Raw genomic sequence first — 18,336 nt, 5'->3', positions numbered from 1 at the left:
AAATATTTTCTAAAATTAAAGCAAATATTTCATAATTTTTTTTAAAATCCTCTCTTATTAAATTTAAAATTTTCATCTACTTAAGGATTTTTCTAATGATATAAATAAATAAAAAGTATCAGAAAGAAATCACTTACTTTTTGGAGATTTTAAAAATTTCGGATTATTATATATAAATATTTTAATTATCATTAAATATGTGCAATTGCTTTTAATTGTATTATTCCGTTTGTGATAGATATCAAAATTATATTTTTAATGAACAAATTTTTCTCGAATATAAATAAAATATTGCATTTAAAATTCCTTCGATCTGAAATGAATTTAGATCTGTATGCGAGATTCTCAATACGAAGATATTCTATAGATTCTATATCTTCAATCAACCATACTGTCAACAACGTACGTTAAACAGCATGTTGGAAATTTTCTCATGCTATGAACACGAACAGATCACCATATTGATGTCGCATGCTCCAATAAAATTCAATAATATTTCGACAACTTTAGACATATCAAAAACTGAATGAATTACCGTCTTTATTCCTTGGTTAAATTAATTTCGGGGCATTTATTCGAGTAATAAGTGCATTGTATGATTTTCATTTTCGTATTTAAACAGGATTTTATAAATTTTTAACGTACATAAGCCTATATATATTTTTTAAATATTTAAATGACCAATAAAAATAAGTGAAACTAATTTTGTAGCTTTGTACAAAAAACACAATCTTAATATAATCTTTGAAGTAGAAATTCTCATATGGAATGAATATAAATAGAAAAGAAATGATGCTATTATAAAGTAGTGGCTACAAATGAACAAAGGTAAGGAATGGTATGTTCGAAAACAAATCTTTACAGGCCAATCACTCAAGTAAGATAGCTTAAGAATTTCCTTTTATTGGTAATTATCTTCAAGGAAGTCTGTAGAAATCTTTCAAACAAGGAATTTAATATTGTAAGGTTTGATTAAACTTGGTAATTTATCGTCTTGTGCGTCATCAAATGAAAATCTTTACTTGTTCAGGTTCCTTTTCTTAGATAAATCGAGTGAATTTCTACTGATTATATTCCTACCATGTTCATCTATTTTTATTCTTCAATTCAATCTTTTCTTTTTTTCCCTACCCACATAAATCTATATTTCAGTTTATATTGAAATTAGAGAAATTTATATTCATCTTCGTTTCCACTGTTTATATTTGAATAACAGCTTTTCAACATATTATAAGGATCAATATTTTTATAAAAATAAAAAATAATGCTTCTTTTTTTCGGATAATAGAAGTAAAAATTTAAATTTTAAATATATAATTGAATATATCAAATGTTTTAATTTTTATTTAATATTATTATGCTAATGTGCATTAAATAATTTATTTTATGAATAATACATATTAACGTAATGCAAATTAAATTAAATTTTTATTAATTATTATTTAAAGTAATTGTAATTTTGAGTATTTCTTCTGATAATGAACATAATTTAATTAAATGTTAAGAGATTTTAATGAAGAATTAAGGCTTTCACGCAAAGTTTCCGCAATTGTCAAAGTGTTAAAATAAATCGGAATATAACGAAAATTTTATTGCGTTTTGCATAATGAGTTACATGTATTAATATTCAATTTTCTCTCTTCATATTCTATCATACGAGTCTGAAGATTAATATTGCCAACAGCTGAATGGAATATATCAAGTATACTGGTTTATTACGTTTTACAACCCGGAGAAGTTAGCTTTTCTCTATACTCAGGATGCTCCATAATAATAATCAGTTGGTATAGGTTATGGAAATTGTAAAGCGCATGTGGAAAATATCAAATTGTAAGCTAATCAAGTAAATCTCTACGTGTTACGCTTAACAGAGTTTATATTATAAAATGACCTTTCGTAGAAAAATAGTTTTAATAACCTAAAAGCACATTCTAAAAATACAGTGCATTGCATATATATAAATATATTCTTCCGCGTATTGCATATTTCGAAAAAATGGCAAAACTATTTTGTAGGTTTCTTTAGTTTTAATGTTTCAATTGAAAGAATGTTTTGTCTGCCAGGTGCAGGATGTAGGAGAAAAACCTATCATAGCTGATGTATAATGTAAGAGGTTGTAATGTGGTCGAAACACGCTAGCTTGTGAGATATGTATAACCAATAATGTACCACCAGGTGAGAGTAATTAAGCAAGCAAGATGAGCATTCTGCGATAAAAATCTACTAAATGAAATTCTTTATTCTTTTTTAAAAATATTTTTATCATATTTTTCGTTGCTTGTTTTGTAAGCATAAATTTCATATAAAATTATACGAATTTAAACAATTTCATACAAAATTCATATATAAATTTTTATGTAGAATTTTTAAACTTGTCTTCGGTGACTTCTAAAATATATCAATAAAAAATAAAAGAAAAATGTAGCATTAACTGACTTTCTATTGAAAATTTTGTTATTAGATATTGGAAAAATGTCTGGAAAAATAATTGATTATTATGAGAACTCAATTAGAATAAATGTCATCTAAGAAAGAATTTTTTAAATATCACTGACGCGATATCTGATGCTTTATTACAGTTCTGAAAGGCTGACAGGAAAGACACATTTACAGGCGCGTTATTAAAAATAAATAAGAACCAATCTATCTTTTTAAATTCTGATAAGAAAAGTATATTTTTTACATTATCTTATCGGATGCTTTCTTAGATCCTATTATCACGCAAACATTTGTTAGGTGAAAATTATATTTGGATTTTCTTTGCAAAATAATTCCTTTATAGCAGACTCTAAACACCTGAGGTACGGTACACATCATCGATAGAGAAAAATGTACCGATAAGCAAGTCGTTATCTCTCGTACTTGATCAGAATGTACAAATTGAAATGCTTCTATTTAGAGAGGAGAATAAACAGGGGAACCGTTACCACGACAACGAAAAAAGAACATTGAAACTGTATCAATGCTAACACGTTCTACTAATAACTGTTTTGTATCGTTCGAAAATTGCTCATTAACGTGACAGAAGATTTCTATATATATGTAAATTAATGTGGAAGTAGATAGTTCGAAAGTCCATGTTATAATTTTCTAAAGAAAGTCTTATTAAAGAATTCTTTATTTATCAATTTAACTTTAAATGCGAGGGTCTAACTTCTTTCAAGGTTCTGAAAATATATATTAAAAATAATCTGGGCCTAACACGAACTGAATTCTAATGGGATTTTAAAGAATTCTTTCATTCTTATTTTATAAAGTAAATTTATTTTTTATAGAAACTACTTTAAAAGAAATTGTTTAATAATAAATTATAATGCATTAAATTGTTAATAGCAAAAGTTTTAAAAATGTATATGTTTATAAATTTTAAAAAATAAATTAATTTTCTGTAGCGATTTATAAAATTTTTTAGAATTATAAAATGTTTGGTTTCCTAGTTTCTTTCTGTCATCATCTCTCCCACTAAATTAGTTACATTTACTGTCAATGACCTGAATCGTAGATATATCGCAGCCAATTGTGCCATTTTCCCTAAATTATTACAATCGAAGCATGAAAAATAAAACTCTAACGGTCGTAACCGAATGTCCCTATAGCAATAATCGAGTTCTTATTGTCTGCTCTTACAATTACTGGAAATATAGGAAATATACATTACTTTCCTTTTTATTGGTTCGTTTATATATTGTTATATCATTTTTGACTTATTTCCCGTAATTAGGTCTTTTAGGTGAAAATAAATAAATAATAACAAATTCATTATTCATTTTAAGATTACGGAAGAATATTTAAAATATTCCTTTAATTAGAATAAGTATTAATTTGAAATTAGTTTAGAGAAACTAACAATTTCGTTTGATTAAGCGATCCTTATATAAAAGAATTCTTAGCCAATGCATTTTTTTTCTTTTTTGGCAAGCCTTACTGGATCTTTTGCTGAGAGGAAAAAAAAGTATTTTTCTTTGCGTCTGTAATGAATTTCTCTGTTCGTGCCTTTGCTAAAGCCCGAATCAATTTCTCTTTCGTGCTACGAAAGTCTTTCGCTTCGCTGCTAGAAATTAAAACAACAAAGTTAGGAAGAAATAGAAGAGGAGAAAAAAGGTAGAAAGAAACAAATTCGAAATTGTATAAACTAAAAAATATTTCTGATAGTTCTCTTATTTTCTGTTTGGCGATTAATGCTTTTCTGGGGAATGTTGATAGACTGTATTACCGAAAAGGTATTAAACGTTAAAGACGATTAGAAATTTTTTTCCTCCTCCCATATTCGTGAATAGAATAGTTTCCCCTGCCATGAATTTAAAAACCCGGCGTTTTAAATTACATTTTATCTTTTTAGAAAAGATGAAAACTTTGCTTTAAAAAATATATATAAAAAATACAAACGCATTATTATTATTATTATTATTATCATCGTGTTAAAAAAATATTACACACTTCGCGTAACACCATTAAAACTTCTAAAATATACGAAAATTATAAATAAAAATTGATTATTTCTACACAAAAATCTTTTATACGTTAATTTTTTTCAATAGTTTAAAATTATTTGATTCCGTTATAATTAAGAATTTTCAACATAGATAAATAGGTATAGTAGTAAAAATGGTTTTATTCTTATATGATAGATAGTTAGGGTCCCGTAAGGAAGGGGTCAAAATTTAGATAAGGATAACCTTCACCGATTTTAAGTATAGAGGCTGGACCATTATAGTGACTAGGGAGTGTCCCCTGACAGTCATACCATTTTATTGCTTCGTCCCGGCCATAACGTTAAAAGCCATTAACGCACTTCTCAGATCCGCAAACTGATGAAAACGACTTGGTGCTTGTTCGGATAGCGTGATCTACAACATAAAGATATAGCGGGTATTAGAAGATCAATGCCTTCCTTACCTTTTTCTTTACTCTATCCTCACCATTCTCATCTAACTTTACTTATATGTATACACGTACCGTATAAAACCGTTGTTATCATTAAGTATTCAAATTCCATCCGATAAGCCCGTAATTAAAACTTTTAATTATGCTCATTTTTAAATGTTTAACGATTCTATCGAACGGGGATCAAATTAGAAATGGCGAATAATTTATGAGAATGTTTTCAATTAATCGCTGAATTCTCTTCTATTAAATTTAATCCTTTTGATTCTCGATCGATCACATTAATATAATTAAATCAAATAATTTCGATTTTGAAAAATATATTTAATTCATATTTAATGTTATTCGTATAATAAATAATTTCGAATTACTTTCGATCTAATTTTATACAATTTAATTTATTTTAACGGATTTAATTAAGATAATATTAATTAATTTAATTAATATTTTATTTAATTAAGCCTCTTAGTTAAATGAAAAATAACTCGGATAAGTTATATCTAGATTAAATGGAATAAAATGTAAACGTAAATATATCTTAATAATAATATAACTTTTCTAGTTTTATTTGATGAAATTATTTTCTAAATTTGATTTTTAAACTCGAGAAATGTTCTTCTAATTGATTATTTCTTTCGATATTCATTAATTTTTATGAAAGAAAATGAATAATAAATATTGAATTTCGAATATGAGTAGAAAAATAATAATTTATTTCTAGAAGAATAACTGTAACAACCCGAAGTGGCAGTAAATTATATTAATTCTTTTTTGATTCCTCTATATTTATAAATAGTCAAGAGAACAAATATTACTAAGGTCTGTAATGAATAATCATTTATGAAGAACAAATCGTTATAAATAAAATATTATTACTCTTTCTAAAAATAAATAAGCTAGTTATTACGTTGTAAATAATTAAGTAGAAAAAGTTTCTATTGTACTTTGCCTTTTGTACTTTTTTTTAAATCAGAAAAATGCTTTATTGTTAAACCTATTATTCCTTTAAAAATTTATATTTATAATGGTTATAATTTTATTTTTTTTAAACTTTTCTTATAAATATTTAAAGTTTTAAAGGCTAAAAAAAATGTTAAAAAACGTAAACGCGTGTTTTATGTAAATAAAGGCGAATATATTTATATATCTATCGAAATAAAATATTATTTACACTTTCATTAATTGTTACTAATTAGATAATTTGATGCCGTTATTCACTGTTATTCACGAATAATATGGTTTTTGTAAATTGTTATGCTTATTTTTCCGAAGAATAAGTAACGTGTTCTTTCGCATTTGGATAATTTATGTATCTGAGATGAAATTTGAAATATATTATGTGAATAAAAAAATAGCATAATTTATTCAGATGTTGGAATGATATTTGTTTAAGGAAACAATATATATTCCAAAAAAGAATTTTACGAATAAAATCTAAAATGTATTTTTCTTTTATTGTATAGAAATTTGTACGAATTCTTTCTGCTTAGAAAGAGGGAAAAAAACATAGAAAAAATAAAGGAGACCAGGAATAGTTTTGCCATAAATTTATCGTTCAGTATTTTTACCTACCTACGTTCACTATCAGGTCAACATTTCATGCGACCGGATAAATCTAACTCGACAAGCGAAAGTTGCATTCGTGATACCTCTAAACTTTCATATACATCACCGTAAATATGGTATAAAGTTTCTTCTCTTTGCAAAAATCGATGAAATGACCGATTTTTCGGTGGTGATGTATTATGAGTGGAGCCGAAAACGGTGAAACTCAATAAAGACGACAAAGTTGCGGTTTGAAGCTCCTCGTGACAGGATCACAGACCTGTTGCATAACGCATGATGGGTTTCTATCGAGACAACCCCTAAGGCGTGCATCTTGGTCCACCTACTGCAAACACTTAGGTATCTCGTTTATATTGACGCCTTCAACCTATGTAATCTCCCGTTTCTCAAAGCTTTGGTAATCCACCTTTACTTGCCAGACAACAATAATTGTATTTTTATCTCTCCGGACTGTTTCTGCTCTGTAAATATCCTCCAACTTTTAATTTATCTTTCAATTTAATGAAAATGTTTTCAGTTTATAGATTAGAAACGTCGGTTAGATTTCTTTTTATTTTAAATGCAAGCATCTCTCCACGTCCAGAGGGGATTTAAAGATCGGTGACTAGAAAACAAGTTCAATGTTCGGTTGAAACATTTTCAGAAATTTTTCAGAAAACTCGCTTAATAGTCGGAAGATTGATGTAACTTTTTTGCAATTCGTTAGTCGTCGAGTGAAGGCTCGTAGTATTCATTAAACTTCCAATTTCTGATTGAACCTAGCAACATCGAAAATTACCTCAAGAAATACTAACAACACAAACAAAAATCCCACTCAACAAAAGGAGAGTGAATCACTCGTTAAGAGAGACCAGACACACAAAAGACAAGTTTTTCCTTTGTCGACAACGTGCTAGAAAAACACCCCGGTCCAATCTAGTTCTTTCACAGTCGTCATATGGTAGAAGAATTCCATTGTTCACTTCGAGATCACGTGGCATACTAACAGTGACTTTAGGGAGTTTGTCGTTTAAGAATTTTTTCCCTAGCCAAACAAAGCCAATATCCGTCTTTATTTTACTTCACCATTATTAAAATATTCCATTATTCGATGCTAAATTCCGCATACCAACTACCATTGATTATAATTATTTTTAAGTCATTACACGCTTTACATATCTTCCATTTTAGACGATGTTTTAAATTTTAGTCTGTATTAAAAAATATTACTAAAAATTATTATGCAAAATTTAAAAGTTTTTCGTGCTTTTTTTTATTCCGGTTGAAAAATTTTTAAAACGAGAAGGTGTCCAGAGAATAGGAAAAAAATCTTGTGTATGTCACGTTCGTCCCGTACGACGCGTGACAAATATCACGTCTTTTATAAATATTACAAAAAACATAGAATCTTCTGAGAAATTTTTCGATCGAAAACCACGAGAATATCTGAGTAATAATAAAATAAAGAAAACACATCTTCAATTTTTTCCGCCATTGTCATTGTGTTCTCCAAATTTTGATGCTTTAACTGGATTTGGGCGGGTGCGGCACTGTCAGTTTATTAGTTGTTTGGGTGTGGTTTGTCTATTCCAATGGAAATTTTACTGAATTTTTGTAAAGAAAATTTTCTTTTATCCTTCACTAAAGTATTTATAAATATTTAACGACATTGCAATGAAATTTAATTTTATTCCGGATGCAATTATTTTAATCTTATTTATCGAGTTGTAATTTTAAAACTTGTTTCGCGAAAATCTCTTAGATTTCTTCCGAGTTCACACTTCTTATAAACAAATAAAAATATCGTTAAAAGCAAATTTTTATCGAAGAAATAAGTTATTAAATGTCAGATTTGGAAGGTAGAAAGCAAGAAAAACTTTTTACGATGTTAAAAGTAGAATTATATTGAAAAAAGCCGAATTGAATTAAATCTAAACAGCTATTTTCAGTTATTAAAGGAGAGAAAAAGAAAATTTTATGAGATTAATTTTTAACTTTCTATCTAATGTCTTAAACATCAAATAGTTTACTTAGAATATAACTTTCTGGCAAATATAGCATCTGTTGTTATTCTCATGCCCGTTCAACTTATATTTCGAATTGTTTCCGCAGAAAATTATGTTTAGAAAGTTCTTTCCTTCTTTTTTATTTATTTTTTTAACTATTCGATTTTAGCCAGTGAAATTAGATTATACAATAGTTTCTATTTCTCGGGTAACGTGGCAATATTTCAGGAGAATATTCTCGTATAGCTGTCTTATAACATTAAGAACTCTCTTTGTATTCCGATCAGCGAAAAATTTTGAATAGAAAGGTATTAAAAATAAAGAATAAGATCTGCACAGTCATCATTCAACTACGTACCGACGCCATAATTTCATCATAAGGCAATACACTTTACAAATAAACCATTGAGATCCATCTATCACACGGCGAACAATTTCTCTTGTAAATACGTTTTTCCTCCAGATGATTAAGTTATGCATGAAAGTAGATACTTTCAGGCGTCGTTTGTTGTATAATATATATTCACCAGAGGCACCTGACCGCTAAGAATAAATTCTGATAGCAAACGGACGTCCATTATCACAGATTTTTGAATGCACATAAAAACATCGCCATGCATTGATCTGATTGAAATGAAGACATTTGTATGGGCAACCACGTTGGATGAAAGTACTACTTGGAAAATAGTTCTTCATTCGTTGGAAGATGTGTGTCATGTGATCCAATGAAAGATTCATGGCTCGGATGTAAAATCTTACCAGACTAGAGGGAATCAGTTTTGGGGAAACACTAAGATATGTTGTGACATTTTAGATGATGGATGATAGGCGATCTATCAAAAGACATCTCTCGAGCTACTGCCTAAGAAGATCTGACAGATAGACTTCTACCGAATTTCGCATCTTCACGGATTTTTCCTCTCGCATATTCACCCCTGCTACTTTCGGGGAGAATATGAATAATTTTCTCCCTTCTATATTCCGGAATATCCGAGCATGCGATTCGTGTATCTTTTCACTCAGGTATTAGATGGCATGCAATAGGATCCAAGAATTTTGTTTATGTCTTCTCCTTGATGCACTTCCCAAATCGATCTATATGATAATATAGATCTAGATAGGAAAATAACGCCAATTTTATTCTTAATTTCTAAACGTTTAACATATTCGCATTTAGACTATAAAAAAAAAATTTATTTTGAATTCATTTTTACAGAATTTACTTGGAAATTAATATTATAATTTTTAAATAAGCGGAGAAAAGATTTGTTGAATGTAATTTTATACGTATTTCTTTCGCTTCGTACTTATAAAAAAATACAGTCGACCCCCCCTATAACACTGTTGATAAATCCGTTTTATATGAATTCCATGTTGTACGAGTCACTTAGATTTTACAGCTCGGCACACGTATTTGTAAAATCTAAGTGACTCGTACAACATGGAATTCATATAAAACGGATTTATCAACAGTGTTATAGGGGGATCGACTTGTACAATAATTTTTATGCCAGTTAAAAAAATAAGTGCTATGACGTAACAGTACTATCGCATTCTGACGTCATAGTAACCTTTACCTGTAGCGCCATCTGTTAACAATATAATAAAAAATTTCCCAATATTAATATCAAAATAAAATTAACACGCAGTTAACGTAATTTATTTCAATATTAATTCGCATAAAATAATTCTTTGCGATAATTAAATTAAATTACTTTGTTTTAAAAATTTAATAACTGTTTGTATTGAATTAAAGCCGGGAATTTAATAACTCGATAAAATGATTAAAGGTTAGACAAAGTGAGAAATGTGCGCATTATTGTACAACGAATATGATTTAATTCAAGTGATCTAACTTAATTAATTATATTTGTTAATGAAATTAGTCTCTTTCAACTAATATAATACATTAATGCAATCATTGTTACATTTTCAATAACGGACATTTATTTTCCTCTCTAAACTTTCCTTGTGTACAACCATTTATTACATATTTTTATATTTAATGAACACAAACACAGCATTATAATTCTCTAATATTTAAAGTTTTAAAGGATTATAATGATTAACACCGATTAAAAATGATTAAATGAGATTAAGGTTTCTATGCTTTATTGAAAATTATTAGTAAATTTTCAAATATTCTCATAAACTGTTTAACATTGTGATTAAATGTATATTTTTATTACAGAATTAATGAACTGAGCTTTTATTTGGAATTTCTAGAAATCTTTAAACTCTTTTTTAATATCTTAAAGAAGTTTTTTTATTATTATTTTTTGTGTTCATTCGTGTTCTATTGATCATTTTTTAAAACAAAAAACAATGTTTCGGAATTGATTTTGAAAAGTCTTTCAAAATTCTATTAAATTAGTACTTCAGATATTCTTCTTAGCTTTTGAACTGTGAAGATCCCCTTATTCTTGGTTGTTTCTTTCCTTAAAAACAAAAAAGAAAGAAATATGAACATTGTTTTTCTTAAGTTTCGTTCGTTTTCATGCTTAAACATGTTTTATACGGTAATATAAAGTATAAAGTTATGGCTTCCTCCATTTCAAAATCTTATTTATTATCAATGAAAATAAAAGCTTACAAAGAAACGTTAGTGAGCAAGCAGTGGTCCTAAATGTGGACGAAACATTAACGTCCTAGTAAAGTTTTTATGATTATGCTGTTATTGTGTGTAAAGCAAAATTAATGTTTTATTACGCCGTAATTTATTTTTAAAATTGTGAAATTTAAGTATTAGAAAGACGAGAAAGTCTAACATGTAATGCAAAATTGTTATCGAAGCATCCTTTAATTCGTCTTTGATTTGGGATTATATTTCCTGTAAGTGTAGCCTATCAAACTAAATCATTGTTGGTTTCATTGACAACCAATGGCAGGAGGATTCTCGATTAATCCGCGTAGGAATGCTGAATAGTGAGATAAAAGTATATGATTCAATCGGGAATCGAACTTGGACACAACAATATTTGTATTGAACGTTATTAACGTGTTGAATGCAATAAATAAATTTTGCAATATTTTATTATTTATAGAAAATAAGAAAATAATTAGCGATCAATTTTAAAAATTGATTCTAAAAATATATTTCAGTGTTAATCAAGAATGTATTTTAGGTTAAAATTATTGGGCTGCAATTCGAAAAAATTACAGACCTATAAATTCTCATGGTGGCCGCCATCAGTCTGTCTGTCCTTCCTAAATCTCGAGGATGGTGTTAATCAGATGAAAGTTGAGACCAGATTCATAAACCATAGAGACAGAAGGTCCCAATTTATTATATACAAACGTCTGAAATAGACAGAAAAGTTAGATGAGCAATTAAATATTTCTCCTGAATGGCATTACATATATAACTGGCATGACTTTGTTGTTATCAGGAAAAGTGTGATATACAGGGGCATCTCTACAAATTAGAGATGGAGAACATAAATTTTAAATTGAATAAATTCAATCAATCAATCAACATTTATTTCTTATGGCTTTCGCCTTTACAAAGGGGGTTACAAAATCGTAATGACATTAACAAATACAAACAATGTTATACATAATTACAAAAATAGTAATATTACATAACATTACTAATTAAGTTAACATGTTTAATGAATAACAGAAAAATTTATAAACTTTATACAACATAACAGAACTTAAATTATCATCGTATAAACAAAACATATCAAAATCAGTTGTCAAAAAAGGTCCTTTAAGTGCTCGGTAAATTCACAAGATACAAATAAGTGGTTCTTAACGTTTTCACAAAATCTATTACATAGTAGACAATTTGAATGAGCCGATACATTCATTATACGCCCATTTAATACAATAGTATAGTCATTAAGTCGTAGTTGTATTATTAAAGATTTAATATTGTAACTTAAGTTTAATAACAAATAATTTCGGGGCGTCCATGGGGAGGATAAAAAAGTTTCAAAAAAACTACACTTTTGCTCAATATAATGAATATCTTGGGCCCAATATTTATCTTTTAATGACTGAAAAAGTTCAGCTAGGAAAAGTTTTTTTTTTTATTAGGGATTTGAGTATAATAGGCAATAGAATAACCTAAGTCAGACAATAAACGTTCGACTGAAGAAAACCAAGTTACAACCAAAGAATTTTTACCTATTAATTTCAATTTATTATAAACCAGCTTTCTAAGATCAAATTCTGGTAACTCTAAAATTTTAATCCAGTATCTAAAAATGGTCAATATAAACGTATAACCATTGGCGGACGGCCCCTTCCCAATTCAAGTCTTAAAACAGGTCCAGGCACGATTAATATGGAATATCGATCTGATAAATCTCAGTTGCATCTTCTCTAGTTTATCAACAAGAGATGATCCCCAAATAGGAAACATAAATCCCAAACTTGAACGTATCAAGGAATCGAACAATCGAAAGTTTGACTTAATAGAAGACTGCTTCATTCTAACCACAAGCTTTTTAAATTAGACAGTTGAAATTTATATTTTAAAAACAATTTATCTAGGTGAAAAGAAAATGAGCCCTAAGTTGAATAAATTAAGAATATGATTAAAAATTACAGACCTGTATTGTGACAATGTAGTGCTTGTAAGTAATTGTTTGTTTGTTTATAACATTCTGTATAGAATTTTAATATTACAGATTTTTAATAAAATAAAACAAAAATGAAAATAGAAAAATATTATTTAATCTCAATGTTAAATTAAGATTCGTCTTCTATTCATAAAGTAGAATTCTTCAAACTGTTGTCTATCGCAAAGCTGTCAAATCATGAAAAAAAGTATAATGTTTCGTGATGGTGGCCAGATATTTTTTTCTTTTTAATTCTGGCTCATTGCCATGGCGAAAGTAATACGTTTTCGCCCGAAAATATTGCGTTTTATCGTTTTAACTTGTCCAATTTTTGTGTTCTTTCGGTTATTTCGCTTAGTTTTCAGTAATAGTTAACAATTGTTTCTTCCAGAGAATTCTTGTTTCAATTCCTATTCTGTACAATCGACGACGAAGTTACTGACACAGAAGTTGATGCTTTCCATTCGTTTTATAGTACTCGTGTTGTGCAGATTGATTGTTTTGGCTCCGTTGGCGAAGAATATGATCCTCAAGAGTCCTCGAAAGCTTATGCCAGCCACGCTTCTAGTTTGTCCATTTTCTCTTTTCTCCCTCAGAAGCTTAGAAACATAACAAAAGTTGATTGAACCTGTTTTTTTTTTATCCTCGGTTTAAATATTTTGTATTTCGTATTTCGAATTCAATTTATTTTAATTCGAATAAAAAAAAAACTGAATGATTTTGAGGAGTCGAATCATTTATTATTTGTAAAACATTTACTACCATCATTGCGTTGTAATGAGAAGAATTGATATACAAAAATATACAAAACTTAAATATTCAACAATATTTCATAATTACTCATTGCATAAAATTAAAGAAAATGGGCGAATTATCAATATTCTTTGGTGAAAAACAAAAATTTTTATTTGCTATCTTGCCAAAAATTATTTTATCGATCTAACACCGCGATTACCGCATTTTTTTTTTTCGTCTATCATTATCATTATACTAAAATCAATTTATTTAACGCAATTACCAAATACACGTAGTGTTCAATCAATTTTTGGCACCTACGTAAATGTTAGATAATTCTTACCATAAGTTGTTATACTTCTCACGCATTTCGATAATCAATATTACTGTTATAAACGTCAAGAAATATTATATAATTTATTAAATGTTTAAAATAATGAATATGTAAATATCAACTATTAATACCAACTTCGTTACGGCTTAATCTCCGAAGGATATATATTTTTTATGGTATAGTTTCGAGTGTTGGATTTTATATCCAAATTCCCTGGAGCGGTCAACTGTTCTTAGCTCGAGTTTATTTTGACTCTAAGGAATTCTCGAATTTCTACATTTTTATAAACAACCGAGTTAGAATTTTTCTTTATATATATATATAGCTATTATTGTTTTTTGCCGCTATCTATAAGAGAAAAAAGAGAAACTAGTGGACAGAAATGCACGAAAGTAATTCAATTTCCTGAGTTGAATTGCATTAGTTTCGAAGTTTCGAAAACAATTTTATTTAAATTTGAATTCAAATATTAACATTTTAATAGTATTTATGTTTGCTAAGAAAATTTTGAGTCGTTTATTATCAATGGATAGAGAAGCATTCAATCGATTAAGGGCTGCAATAAACATCATCTGTCCTTATTAGTAGCCAAGAAATATTATTACGGCTACTCGTTAGCAAAGTTTCTTTTTTCGATAATAGGGTCAGTTATGCTTCGGTTCAAATTATTGCTCCTACATACGTTGTATTAGTTATTTATAAAGGACAACAATATTAAATATTAATCATTAATTTTCCTAATAGAGAATCGTTATCGTGGAAAGTATAACTCTGAATCATATTTATAATTTTGTTATATTAAAAAAAAATAAGTTTTCTCTCTAGAAAAAATAATAATTAAAAATAAACTTTACGGTAATTTTACTGGAAAAGTATTTTAGTAAATAAAATAATAATTTGATTTTATTTCTTTATTGTTGCATATTTTCTCCAGTTAAATTGTTTAAGTACTTCGCAGGTAATAAAGGTGAAAAAATTAATATAGACATTAAATGATTCATTTTAGTAAAGAAGAATAATCATTTCTAAAATAAAATTGCTTCGTTCTAGACATTAAAATATTTTTAAAAAAAATTGAATTAAATTCTCGGCAATTTAATTCAAAAGAATAATAGTTTCGAGTTTGTTTAAAACAAAAATTGTAAATAAAAAGTGGAATTAAAAATAAAAGCAATTTGAGCAAAATCTAGAAGTGACTTAATCGCTATTTCTCGCAATTTCCATTAAATGAAAATACAAAGAATGTTTTGGTTGCAAATCCCTTGTTCTCATGCAGGTAATCACATTTGTGTAGCTAAGAGAATCGTATATTGTTAGTTAAAAGATACGAAAAACTGTTTTATCAGCTATTTCTAGTAACTTACACATAACAAAGATAAGACTTCCGTTCTTCCACATTAACAACTAGATTTATTAAGTTTCAACTGTAAATTATCTATTAAATTCGGCTTAAGAAGAAACGTCTTATGTATATAATTCATTGCATTTTTATTATTATTTTAAGATAAATATTTAATTCATTAATTTTAATGCATTCTATAAAATATGTAAAACGTATTTATTTTTTTAAAATTTAGATTACGATGTCTGCAAGTTAGAACGTTTTACCTAATTTGATTCTAGAAGAATTCTGTTCTTCGTAAGTACTTATTTTATTAATTATGTTTAAAATAATTTAAGGAAATCTCATTTTCAATATGGTTACAAGAAAATATATAGTAACCAGTAAAATTCCTTTTGAACAACATTGTCCCGATATTGGAGAAGTCTGTAGACATTGAGTAAACAGAAATACGAAGTATGAAGAGGGGATTCTTCACCGCTGGCAAACATTCGTGTTGACAAGATCTGATGGAATATAAACAACAGTTCCCTCTTGGAAAGATCAATCTCACCACATAGTCCTTTAATAATTTTTATTTATGAAAGATTGCCAAGTTCTGTTTATATAAATCCTGCTGAATTTATGTGTAATTTCAACAAGTTTAAATTTATGGTAGATTAAGTAGGAACTTAGTGGAGTTTGGTTAAAACTAACGTCTTTGTCAAATGATGTTATTATAGCATTACTTTAATGGCCTTATATATTTTCACCGTTCTCTTATGAACACTGGATTTATACAATGCAGTTGGATAAGTTTTGTTTCCACTAATAAATTCTATACTTTTAGTGTCATTTTCGATATCGTGTCAATAAATCGCCATTTATAGCAATCACAAATGACAATAGATGCTTTATTTGTTTAAATGCCATTGTAATTATACGAGTACATTATTACAGTAAACACAACCATTAAGCTTAATCATTAATATTTATCACAATAAACGGAGTAAAAAGCATTTTTGTAAAGTGAAAAATTAGAAAATAAAATTAATTTTATCACATTTAACATGCGACTTGAGCTAATATAAATATTTCTACGCTTACATGAATAAAATGATAAACAAGAAGATTTAATAATAGATAAATTTAACTGTTAAAAAAGATAAAAATTCGAAAAATTTCATTAAATTTCAGCATCTAAATAAACCGCTTATATTATGATTAATCGGCAAAGTTTCAAAATTTAAAATATCTTGTCATCATTTGGAAGTTCCCTTCAATTAATTGTAAAGCAACCATTAAGTTTTCAATTCTGTTTAACTAACTAATTAACTAGATATTGGAATAACGATGTTTGAATGTAATGACCAATTGGTAATGGCCAAAGATATTAGACCCACAAAACAATTTATTGACGTGTCACAACCGAATCAATGTATACGAATCAATTTATAACAGAAAACAATTATTGTCAGTTAACGAAACGATGCGAATTAATTATTTAAACTATCGCCATGTTTTGTCGTCGACTACAATATCTAATAATGTTTTCCTTTCACATTTAATTGAAACATCGATTAAGCCATATCAGCAACTTGAATAAGTAAATTTTCTAATGATATTTAAAAATGTTTACAACTATTATCCAATGCATATCTGTGCTACAATTAACTCAAATAATAACAAATTTTTATTTAAAAACTGACAAATTTCTTATTATTTTTGTTTGTATTTGTTAAATCTTTATCGATTTTATGATTTATTTATAATAATAAAATTATATAATTGATCAAAAAATGGCAAAATCTAATTTCAATCTTCGATTAGACATTTCCATTATCGATCTCGAATTCGTAGGAAACTTTTGTGTAATTTTTCTAGGAAAATGATAGCTGGCACTAAAGATAATGCTTGTTTTAAAATTCATTTTATCTATTAAATTAATCATATAAATCAAAAATAGCATAGTTACACTTTAGATTAAATTTTCGTCAAAAAATGCGTGATTTACAATCACTCCATTGACTTGCAGATTAAAAACATAAAATTATTATTACTCCGCTGATAACAGTATCAGTAAAACAGAAAAAAAAGGAAAAACTTTTTCGACACTCGCTGTATATATTAGCAAAATCCATAAAAACTTCAAACTCGCAATTCTCACTTTTTCAAATAAATCCATATCCATAAATAGCGTAAACCAGAATTTAAACTTTAGCCATTAGAACAAGAACAATCTAGAAAGTTGAATTACCTTTATATGGCAACTAGCCCTTAAAAGAAGTCGCGTGTCAATCTGTAAAACTAAGTCGCATCATGCATTTCATCAAGTTAATGGCTTCTAAGAGCAAACATGTCCATAAAAAGATATTTTTTCATGGCTCTGTAAACCGATGGTACTTGGATCGATGACCGAACTACTCGATCATCATTTCCTCTGACCAACTCACACACTCCACCCCGAGAACAAACATAGACTCAGTTGTGTATTTGACACCTCTAGAACGAATTCGCAAATATATCACCGAATATTGAAACACTATGAACTTAACTTAATTGAAATAACATTTGTGCTATAAATTTGTTCGAAAAATTTCTTCCTTCTACTATTAATATAACTCGTTTTATCGAGTGATTTTATTTCTACAAACCAGAAACTGGCGGTGCTTCAAACGTTTAGAACGAAAACTTTTTCTAACTGAATTGAAAAAGAAGTTGAAAAAGAAATTTAAATCGAAGTTTAGATTGGAGCATCAACCTGTTATTCTTAGCGAAGGAATGAAAGTTGCTAGCACCAACGTGAGACTTTATCAACTGGAGACATGTCACTGACCTCTTTCGTAACTGCCTGGATACTTAACCCTCCCTTGCCGCCTGTGTTTCTTCCATTTGGGGGTTGTCCCACAGAGATCTGCCTTCCATCCATTAATGGAACAGTTG

The 18,336-nt window shown here is 28.0% G+C and overlaps 1 protein-coding gene across 7 annotated transcripts in view; it reads left to right on the top strand.

Annotated features, from left to right (window-relative positions):
• Positions 1-18,336, top strand: part of LOC111629896 (teneurin-m-like) — a 174,156-nt gene that overhangs the window by 64,494 nt on the left and 91,326 nt on the right. For all 7 annotated transcript variants that reach the window (XM_023373845.1, XM_023373877.1, XM_023373871.1 and 4 more), the window contains exon 2: positions 15,650-15,711. The gene's annotated coding sequence lies outside the window, so the exon portion shown is untranslated. The remainder of the gene's footprint in view (positions 1-15,649; positions 15,712-18,336) is intronic.

The sequence above is a fragment of the Centruroides sculpturatus genome, unplaced genomic scaffold, assembly GCF_000671375.1.
Source record: "Centruroides sculpturatus isolate CEXI.00-Female unplaced genomic scaffold, Cexi_2.0 scaffold68, whole genome shotgun sequence".
In the NCBI taxonomy this organism is placed as follows: domain Eukaryota; kingdom Metazoa; phylum Arthropoda; class Arachnida; order Scorpiones; family Buthidae; genus Centruroides; species Centruroides sculpturatus.
Note: the sequence above shows the minus strand (reverse complement) of the source record. Positions and strands in the feature narration are given on the sequence as shown.